The sequence below is a fragment of the Corythoichthys intestinalis genome, chromosome 12 (genome assembly GCF_030265065.1).
Source record: "Corythoichthys intestinalis isolate RoL2023-P3 chromosome 12, ASM3026506v1, whole genome shotgun sequence".
Lineage (NCBI taxonomy): Eukaryota > Metazoa > Chordata > Actinopteri > Syngnathiformes > Syngnathidae > Corythoichthys > Corythoichthys intestinalis.
The window spans coordinates 58,597,907-58,608,336 of NC_080406.1; the positions used below are offsets into that span (position 1 = coordinate 58,597,907).

General features: G+C 36.1%; 1 long non-coding RNA gene across 2 annotated transcripts; it reads right to left on the reverse strand.

Moving 5' to 3' along the window:
* Window positions 1–7,326: 7,326 nt before the first annotated feature.
* LOC130927176 (uncharacterized) lies at window positions 7,327–9,961 on the reverse strand. Of its 2 annotated transcripts, none has more exons than XR_009066368.1 (3): window positions 9,707–9,961; window positions 8,317–8,504; window positions 7,327–7,990 (listed from the first exon to the last, which is right to left on the reverse strand). It is a non-coding gene; the product is annotated as an uncharacterized LOC130927176 (long non-coding RNA). The 2 variants fall into 2 exon arrangements; XR_009066367.1 differs by having other exon boundaries at window positions 9,149–9,961.
* Between the last annotated feature and the right edge of the window lie 469 nt (window positions 9,962–10,430).

The following is a 10,430-nucleotide window of genomic DNA, read 5'->3' on the forward strand; positions in this document are numbered from 1 at the left end:
AATTACATTTCTCGGCCATATCGCATAGATCTCACTGTGAAAAGGCTTAAATGGCTTTTTTGACCTAAGTTTGAGGATTGCGCTCAAATCAAATGGCCTAGAACCAAATTTCCACATGTAACTACTAGATTGTGATACAATACACTAATGGGTGAAGTTTGGTTGACTTCTGCGCAGCGGTTTGGGAGTTAACATCAAAATTACATTTCTCGGCCATATCGCATAGATCTCACTGTGAAAAGGCTTAAATAACTTTTTTAATTAAGTTTGATGATTGCGCTCAAACAAAATTTCCTAGAACAAAATTTTCAAATGTAACTACTAGATTGTGATACAATACACTATTGGGTGAAGTTTGGTTGACTTCTGCGCAGCGGTTTGGGAGTTAACATCAAAATTACATTTCTCGGCCATATCGCATAGATCTCACTGTGAAAAGGCTTAAATGACTTTTTTAATTAAGTTTGATGATTGCGTTCAAACAAAATGTCCTAGAACAAAATTTTCAAATGTAACTACTAGATTGTGATACAATACACTATTGGGTGAAGTTTGGTTGACTTTTGCGCAGCGGTTTGGGAGTTAACATCAAAATTACATTTCTCGGCCATATCGCATAGATCTCACTGTGAAAAGGCTTAAATGGCTTTTTTGACCTAAGTTTGAGGATTGCGCTCAAATCAAATGTCCTAGAACCAAATTTCTACATGTAACTACTAGATTGTGATACAATACACTAATGGGTGAAGTTTGGTTTACTTCTGCGCAGCGGTTTGGGAGTTAACATCAAAATTACATTTCTCGGCCATATCGCATAGATCTCACTGTGAAAAGGCTTAAATGGCTTTTTTGACCTAAGTTTAATAATTGCGCTCAAACCAAATGTCCTTGAACGAAATTTTAAAATGTAACTACTAGAATGTGATACAATACACTATTGGGTGAAGTTTGGTTGACTTCTGCGCAGCGGTTTGGGAGTGAACATCAAAATTACATTTCTCGGCCATATCGCATAGATCTCACTGTGAAAAGGCTTAAATGGCTTTTTTGACCTAAGTTTGAGGATTGCGCTCAAATCAAATGTCCAATAACTAAATTTCCACATGTAACTACTAGATTGTGATAAAATACACTATTGGGTGAAGTTTGGTTGACTTCTGCGCAGCGGTTTGGGAGTTAACATCAAAATTACATTTCTCGGCCATATCGCATAGATCTCACTGTGAAAAGGCTTAAATGACTTTTTTAATTAAGTTTGATGATTGCGTTCAAACAAAATGTCCTAGAACAAAATTTTCAAATGTAACTACTAGATTGTGATACAATACACTATTGGGTGAAGTTTGGTTGACTTTTGCGCAGCGGTTTGGGAGTTAACATCAAAATTACATTTCTCGGCCATATCGCATAGATCTCACTGTGAAAAGGCTTTAATGGCTTTTTTGACCTAAGTTTGAGGATTGCGCTCAAATCAAATGTCCTAGAACCAAATTTCTACATGTAACTACTAGATTGTGATACAATACACTAATGGGTGAAGTTTGGTTTACTTCTGCGCAGCGGTTTGGGAGTTAACATCAAAATTACATTTCTCGGCCATATCGCATAGATCTCACTGTGAAAAGGCTTAAATGGCTTTTTTGACCTAAGTTTAATAATTGCGCTCAAACCAAATGTCCTTGAACGAAATTTTAAAATGTAACTACTAGAATGTGATACAATACACTATTGGGTGAAGTTTGGTTGACTTCTGCGCAGCGGTTTGGGAGTTAACATCAAAATTACATTTCTCGGCCATATCGCATAGATCTCACTGTGAAAAGGCTTAAATGGCTTTTTTGACCTAAGTTTGAGGATTGCGCTCAAATCAAATGTCCTAGAACCAAATTTCCACATGTAACTACTAGATTGTGATACAATACACTAATGGGTGAAGTTTGGTTGACTTCTGCGCAGCGGTTTGGGAGTTAACATCAAAATTACATTTCTCGGCCATATCGCATAGATCTCACTGTGAAAAGGCTTAAATGACTTTTTTAATTAAGTTTGATGATTGCGCTCAAACAAAATTTCCTAGAACAAAATTTTCAAATGTAACTACTAGATTGTGATACAATACACTATTGGGTGAAGTTTGGTTGACTTCTGCGCAGCGGTTTGGGAGTTAACAGCAAAATTACATTTCTCGGCCATATCGCATAGATCTCACTGTGAAAAGGCTTAAATGACTTTTTTAATTAAGTTTGATGATTGCGTTCAAACAAAATGTCCTAGAACAAAATTTTCAAATGTAACTACTAGATTGTGATACAATACACTATTGGGTGAAGTTTGGTTGACTTCTGCGCAGCGGTTTGGGAGTTAACATCAAAATTACATTTCTCGGCCATATCGCATAGATCTCACTGTGAAAAGGCTTAAATGGCTTTTTTGACCTAAGTTTAATGATTGCGCTCAAACCAAATGTCCTAGAACGAAATTTTCAAATGTAACTACTAGATTGTGATACAATACACTATTGGGTGAAGTTTGGTTGACTTCTGCGCAGCGGTTTGGGAGTTAACATCAAAATTACATTTCTCGGCCATATCGCATAGATCTCACTGTGAAAAGGCTTAAATGACTTTTTTAATTAAGTTTGATGATTGCGTTCAAACAAAATGTCCTAGAACAAAATTTTCAAATGTAACTACTAGATTGTGATACAATACACTATTGGGTGAAGTTTGGTTGACTTTTGCGCAGCGGTTTGGGAGTTAACATCAAAATTACATTTCTCGGCCATATCGCATAGATCTCACTGTGAAAAGGCTTAAATGGCTTTTTTGACCTAAGTTTGAGGATTGCGCTCAAATCAAATGTCCTAGAACCAAATTTCTACATGTAACTACTAGATTGTGATACAATACACTAATGGGTGAAGTTTGGTTTACTTCTGCGCAGCGGTTTGGGAGTTAACATCAAAATTACATTTCTCGGCCATATCGCATAGATCTCACTGTGAAAAGGCTTAAATGGCTTTTTTGACCTAAGTTTAATAATTGCGCTCAAACCAAATGTCCTTGAACGAAATTTTAAAATGTAACTACTAGAATGTGATACAATACACTATTGGGTGAAGTTTGGTTGACTTCTGCGCAGCGGTTTGGGAGTGAACATCAAAATTACATTTCTCGGCCATATCGCATAGATCTCACTGTGAAAAGGCTTAAATGGCTTTTTTGACCTAAGTTTGAGGATTGCGCTCAAATCAAATGTCCAATAACTAAATTTCCACATGTAACTACTAGATTGTGATAAAATACACTATTGGGTGAAGTTTGGTTGACTTCTGCGCAGCGGTTTGGGAGTTAACATCAAAATTACATTTCTCGGCCATATCGCATAGATCTCACTGTGAAAAGGCTTAAATGACTTTTTTAATTAAGTTTGATGATTGCGTTCAAACAAAATGTCCTAAAACAAAATTTTCAAATGTAACTACTAGATTGTGATACAATACACTTTTGGGTGAAGTTTGGTTGACTTCTGCGCAGCGGTTTGGGAGTTAACATCAAAATTACATTTCTCGGCCATATCGCATAGATCTCACTGTGAAAAGGCTTAAATGGCTTTTTTGACCTAAGTTTGAGGATTGCGCTCAAATCAAATGTCCTAGAACCAAATTTCCACATGTAACTACTAGATTGTGATACAATACACTAATGGGTGAAGTTTGGTTTACTTCTGCGCAGCGGTTTGGGAGTTAACATCAAAATTACATTTCTCGGCCATATCGCATAGATCTCACTGTGAAAAGGCTTAAATGGCTTTTTTGACCTCAGTTTAATGATTGCGCTCAAACCAAATGTCCTAGAACGAAATTTTCAAATGTAACTACTAGAATGTGATACAATACACTATTGGGTGAAGTTTGGTTGACTTCTGCGCAGCGGTTTGGGAGTTAACATCAAAATTACATTTCTCGGCCATATCGCATAGATCTCACTGTGAAAAGGCTTAAATGGCTTTTTTGACCTAAGTTTGAGGATTGCGCTCAAACAAAATGTCCTAGAACAAAATTTTCAAATGTAACTACTAGATTGTGATACAATACACTATTGGGTGAAGTTTGGTTGACTTCTGCTTAGCGGTTTGGGAGTTAACATCAAAATTACATTTCTCGGCCATATCGCATAGATCTCACTGTGAAAAGGCTTAAATGGCTTTTTTGACCTAAGTTTGAGGATTGCGCTCAAATCAAATGGCCTAGAACCAAATTTCCACATGTAACTACTAGATTGTGATACAATACACTAATGGGTGAAGTTTGGTTGACTTCTGCGCAGCGGTTTGGGAGTTAACATCAAAATTACATTTCTCGGCCATATCGCATAGATCTCACTGTGAAAAGGCTTAAATAACTTTTTTAATTAAGTTTGATGATTGCGCTCAAACAAAATTTCCTAGAACAAAATTTTCAAATGTAACTACTAGATTGTGATACAATACACTATTGGGTGAAGTTTGGTTGACTTCTGCGCAGCGGTTTGGGAGTTAACATCAAAATTACATTTCTCGGCCATATCGCATAGATCTCACTGTGAAAAGGCTTAAATGACTTTTTTAATTAAGTTTGATGATTGCGTTCAAACAAAATGTCCTAGAACAAAATTTTCAAATGTAACTACTAGATTGTGATACAATACACTATTGGGTGAAGTTTGGTTGACTTCTGCGCAGCCGTTTGGGAGTTAACATCAAAATTACATTTCTCGGCCATATCGCATACACTGTAAAATATTAAAAGTTGAATATGCAAACTTGCTGCCCTAAAAAAATTAATTTATGTTGACTTAGATGAATTAGATTTGATTAACTTAATTATTGTGAGTTGGCAGTACTCAAATTAACTTAAAAAATTTGGATTATAGTCACTTGTTTTTATTGAGTTGGCAGTACTCAAACTAACTAAAATAACTGGATTACAGTAACTTGTTTATTTTGAGTGCACAGTACTCCCATCATATTCAGGTCAACTTAATTTTCTTGACCTAAAAGAATTCCACAATAGAAATTACATCTGCACATACTAATTTCATTAAAAACACATTATCTAACAGTAATGACCCCCAAAACACAATAAATGGAGAACACTCATTGGATTAATTCAATGGAATTAAAATTTACTTTAAAATGCTCAAAAGTGCATTTAATGAGAGACACTGGCTCCTGGCAGGCTGAACGGTGTTTGGTTAATGCTCAGTATCAATGAACAATCAGTGGATTAATTATAAACCTACTTTTGCAAACATTTTGCACCTCATACAAAGTATAAGTACCTAAAATAACCTTTTGCTACAGAAATTACTGAATAATACCTGAACTGCATCAATGTCCACTCCTATCCTGTAATTTCCAAAGACTAACAGGCGAGATCCTATTATCATAATTTCAGGACATTAACTCGGCATTGAAGACATGGCGTCAAACTAGTTTCCCATTACAACATGAGCTTGAGCTCTGGTAAAGCTAACAGTTCTGATTTCTCCAACAATATTAGTGATCAAAACTGGAACTACAATCAACATTGTGCCATGGTTTAAACTGTGCAGCAGTGATAAAATAAACATAAAAATACAGAACTCTTTTTAAAACACACAACTCAGTTCAAATTCAAATTTCACTTTAACACCTGATACAGTAAACAAGATACTTGTTTTTTTTCACATCACTAAAAGAGTAAATGCAAAACGTGTACTGGAGTTATACACCTGAGAAACCTAAAATCTTACCAAGAATATGTGTCTTATTTTTATTCAAATTCTAATTTCATATTAAGCTTTTTCCTCAAAAAAAAAAAAAAAAAAGTAATTTCTATTCAAAAATATTTCATTAGTATATATATATATATATTATTATTTTTTTAATCAAAGAAAAAGTCATGTCAATTTAAAAAAAAATTGTTTGAATGCAAAAATAAATTTGTAAGTCAAAAAATATGTTTGAAAACTATTTTTCTTTGAAATTTTTTTTAAAAAATTTAATTCTTTTTTTTTTTATTGAAACAACTTTTTTGATTGATGTAATTCTGCGTTTGGACCACATTTTGGCTAGGACATTTGTGTCTTTATTATTCAATCCAAAAATAAGTTGCTTCAAACAAAAAATGTATATTTTCAAAATAAAATCACTTCAATTAAAAAAAAAAAAAAAAAAAAAAAAAACAATTGTAGAAAAAAAGGTTTGAATGTGAAAAAATATTTGAGACTCAGAAATTTACGCTTTATTTTTCATTGAAACTGTTTTCTTTGATCGAAGCAATCCTTTTTGTTTTTGAGCCATATTATGGGTAGGACATTTGTGTCCAAATTATTCAATCCCAATAAAAGTTGCTTCAATCAAAAAACTGTTTTTAATCAAAGAAAAAAAAAACTTTTGCAAAAATATTTTTTTGAAAAAAAATTTTTTTTTTAATTTTTATTTTTTAATTGACGTGTCACTTTTTTTTGAAAAGCAAAAAGTTTTAAACTTTTTTTTTTTTTTTTTTTTTTAGGTGGAAAAAGTTTTGAAGGCACTTTTTTTTTTTGAAGTGGAAAAAGTTTTGAAGGCACTTTTTTTCGGTTGAATCATTTAGACACGAAGATCCAACTTCAACGCTACTTCTGACATGTTTGAGTGGCAGGTGATTACGCCAATGGCATAAAAGCAGGAAGCAAAAATAATGGCCACCAGGGCTCCATCCAGCCATCGGACTCTGCTCGAGTCCAAGCCGAAAATAGGGCACCGGTACGGGGGTGTGACATCGGCATCTCACCGGTGTGCCGGCGATGGTACGGTGCCCTGTTGCGGCACACTGGCGGACCCTGATATCACTACCCCGGCGCGGAGGCCGGCTGTTGAGTAGACGGCCCGCGACTGACACGACACTCATTCAAAGCTGAAGCGACGGGGCTCCCGGCGCGGGCTACTGGGCAGGCTAGTGTCGGGCCACTCCCATACCGGCGCGTCGCGACACTGCGGTTGGACCCCGATTGCCAACCGTCACGTCAGGGCAGTGGGTGAAGTTCCCCTCTTGAATCACATTAAGCAGCAGCGCACCATACCAGCGCGGGCACTCCGGTCAGATGCCGATGTCACCCCCCCGTACCAGTGCCCTATTTTCGGCTTGGACTCGAGCAGAGTCCGATGGCTCGATGGAGCCCTGGTGGCCATTAGTCATTCTTTTATGCCATTGGTGTAGTCACCTGCCACTCAAACATGTCGGAAGTAGCGTTGAAGTCGTATCTTTGTGTCAAAATGATTCAATCAAAAAAAAAAGTGCCTTTAAAACCTTTTCCACTTCAAAAAGAAAAAAAGAAATGCGTTCAAAACTTTTTCCACTTTAAAAAAAAAGTTTTAAACTTTTTCCTTTAAAAAAAAAGTGACACGTCAATAAAAAAAATATATATTTAAAAATATATATATTTTCAAAAAAATATATTTTTGCAAAAGGTTCTTTTTCTTTGATTAAAAATAAGTTTTTTTTTTTTATTAAAGCAACTTTTATTGGGATTGAATGATTTAGACACAAATGTCCTACCCACACTATGGCTCAAACACATTTCACATTTCTTTGCTTTTGTGTGCAGTGAAGGTCGAATAAATACTGCTCTGAAAGTTAGTCTTGATATGGGCAAGTAACCATTTGCCTCAGCTTAAGATGTCCTCGCAAATGGGTAAAGAAGTCTGCTTCTGAGCAGGGCTCCACAAAGTTGCACAACTGACGGTCAAATGCAGTTTCTCCACTTTTGCCTGCATCTTTTTGAGAGTGCCATGTCGATAGGTGTACTTTGAGTGCATTAAAAGATTTAAATGTGCAGAGGCAGTCCTTATGAAGACATGGGAGTAGGGATGTCCGAGTGTGGTATCCATGTTTTAAGCGGTAATGCTTAAGCAAGTAGGCTCTTTTCAGCAGAAAATGTGCAGTACTTGCAAGTCCACTGCATTAGAGAATACTGCTTTGGTTGACCTGAAAAGACATGATAATTTCAGCATTGAGAACTTGTTAGAAAAAAAAAAAGTTAAATTTTTTCTTAACAGTCACAAATTAAAATGTCCAATTATTTTTAATCACAAATTAAAATCTGCAATAAATTATTTTAATATTCACAAACTAAAATGTTTAACAATGAGTTATTTTTAAATTAACGTAATTGATTATTTTTGAACATTCAAATTGAGATGTACAATTAATTTCTTAATCCATCTGTAAAAACATTAATGCATGTTTGTTATCCCAACCCATGAAACAAATACAAATATTAAATGATTCATTGATCAGTGTATGAAACATACCTGTAATTGCTGAGACTGAGGTATGTGTGGACTTTTGACCATTTGCTTCAGCCTGATTGGGGGATGGTGAAAAAGAACACAAAATTAAGGCAACAATTTCAAAATATAGGCACATAAATGACCAACCTTAAACACACCAGGTTGTTATGGCGTCGAGTGTGATCTCTGCACTCTTTCTATCTGTATTCCTATATTAGGTTAGACCAAAGTTAAAGTGGTGAAATAACAGGGGGAAATGTGATCTAGTCCTCTGATTTTTGCAATTAATGCATTTTAAAACAATTTCAAATTATCAGTGCAGTTTGATCAAACATGGAGGGGGAGCACTGCACATGAAGAAAAGCAAATGGAAGGGCAGATGACAAACACTCTAAAGCAGGGGTCCCCAAACCTTTTCCTGTGAAGGCCACATGACTTTTCCCTTCTCTGATGAGGGGCCGGGTCAGTTTGTAACAGAAAAAGTGTGACGATTGCAGCAGTGCCTAAATGTGTTTTCAGAAAGCCATAATTAAATAACCCTTTCTGAATTCTTCTTGGAACAAAATAAAATAAAAATAATTATAACATAATATAATATCATATAATAATGAATAATAATAACACAATTAATTAAATAGATAATAACCAAATAACCCTGTCTGGGTTCTTCACAGAAAAAAGCCAGGAAATAATAACACTATGGGGGGGGGGGGGGGGGTTCAGGGGGCCGGACCAATTGTGGAGGCGGGCTGTGTCCGGCCGGCCCGCGGGCCGTAGTTTGGGGACCCCTGCTCCAACGCAAGAACCGATTACGTTGGCGCACATAAGGTCTGACTGTGCATTTAGCTCTTACCTGAGCCGAAATAGACAGGCTGAAGCTGACTTAATTCTAGCACTAACTCTGTAAATAAATCACTTTATCGACATTTCTAACATTTTTACGTGAGAAAGTAGCCGTTTAGATCCACAACGTGCAAATTCGGCGCTACTCAAGCTAGCCGTAGTGATTAAGGCACTTCCTGTTAGTTTCACAAAATAAAACACCCGCTAACGATAGAATTAGTGTTTTTATTTTTAAAACAGGAAGCGAACCTCCCCTCGGTCTACCTAACTTAAAACCGCTCGGTAACTGTTTTAAATCGGTTTTAAAAACCTCTCCCATCGCCTAAAAACGTTACGAGCCCCGTCTGTCAAGAATTCAAAACGCCGGCCGGCATAAAATGGGAGTCTACCATAAACTGTAGTCTACATTTGTTTCTGAAAATGATGAGGTTCCTGTCACGGTCATATAGCATGCTTGCTAGCGGTGATATTTGATGTAATTGACACTTCTCCTCCCTGGCAGCACACAGGCTACTACACTACAACAAGACAAATCGACGGTTTACAAAAGAGTAAAATATGTACTTACCAAATCAGTGTGCTGAGGACAAGTAAACCCACAATGGCGAAAATAACTGAGAAAGGTGTTGGAAAGAGCGCGAAAGTGGGCAGGGCAGATCTGCGCATGTCTGATAGAACGCCCAAAGGACACTGGGTACAAGAAATTATTTTTTCTAATTTGACTTAACTGGGATATATCAAGTTAAGCAAGTTCTCCAACCCCAAATTACTACTTACTTATTTAAAAGTAGTGTTCACAACAGGTTGATGAAAATTGAGTTTAGTTCACTTATCACGTTTAATTAATTTGAATGTTAGCATTTACAGTGTAGATCTCACTGTGAAAAGGCTTAAATGACTTTTTTAATTAAGTTTAATGATTGCGCTCAAACCAAATGTCCTAGAACGAAATTTTCAAATGTAACTACTAGAATGTGATACAATACACTATTGGGTGAAGTTTAGTTGACTTCTGCGCAGCGGTTTGGGAGTTAACATCAAAATTACATTTCTCGGCTATATCGCATAGATCTCACTGTGAAAAGGCTTAAATGGCTTTTTTGACCTAAGTTTAATGATTGCGCTCAAACCAAATGTCCTAGAACGAAATTTTCAAATGTAACTACTAGATTGTGATACAATACACTATTGGGTGAAGTTTGGTTGACTTCTGCGCAGCGGTTTGGGAGTTAACATCAAAATTACATTTCTCGGCCATATCGCATAGATCTCACTGTGAAAAGGCTTAAATG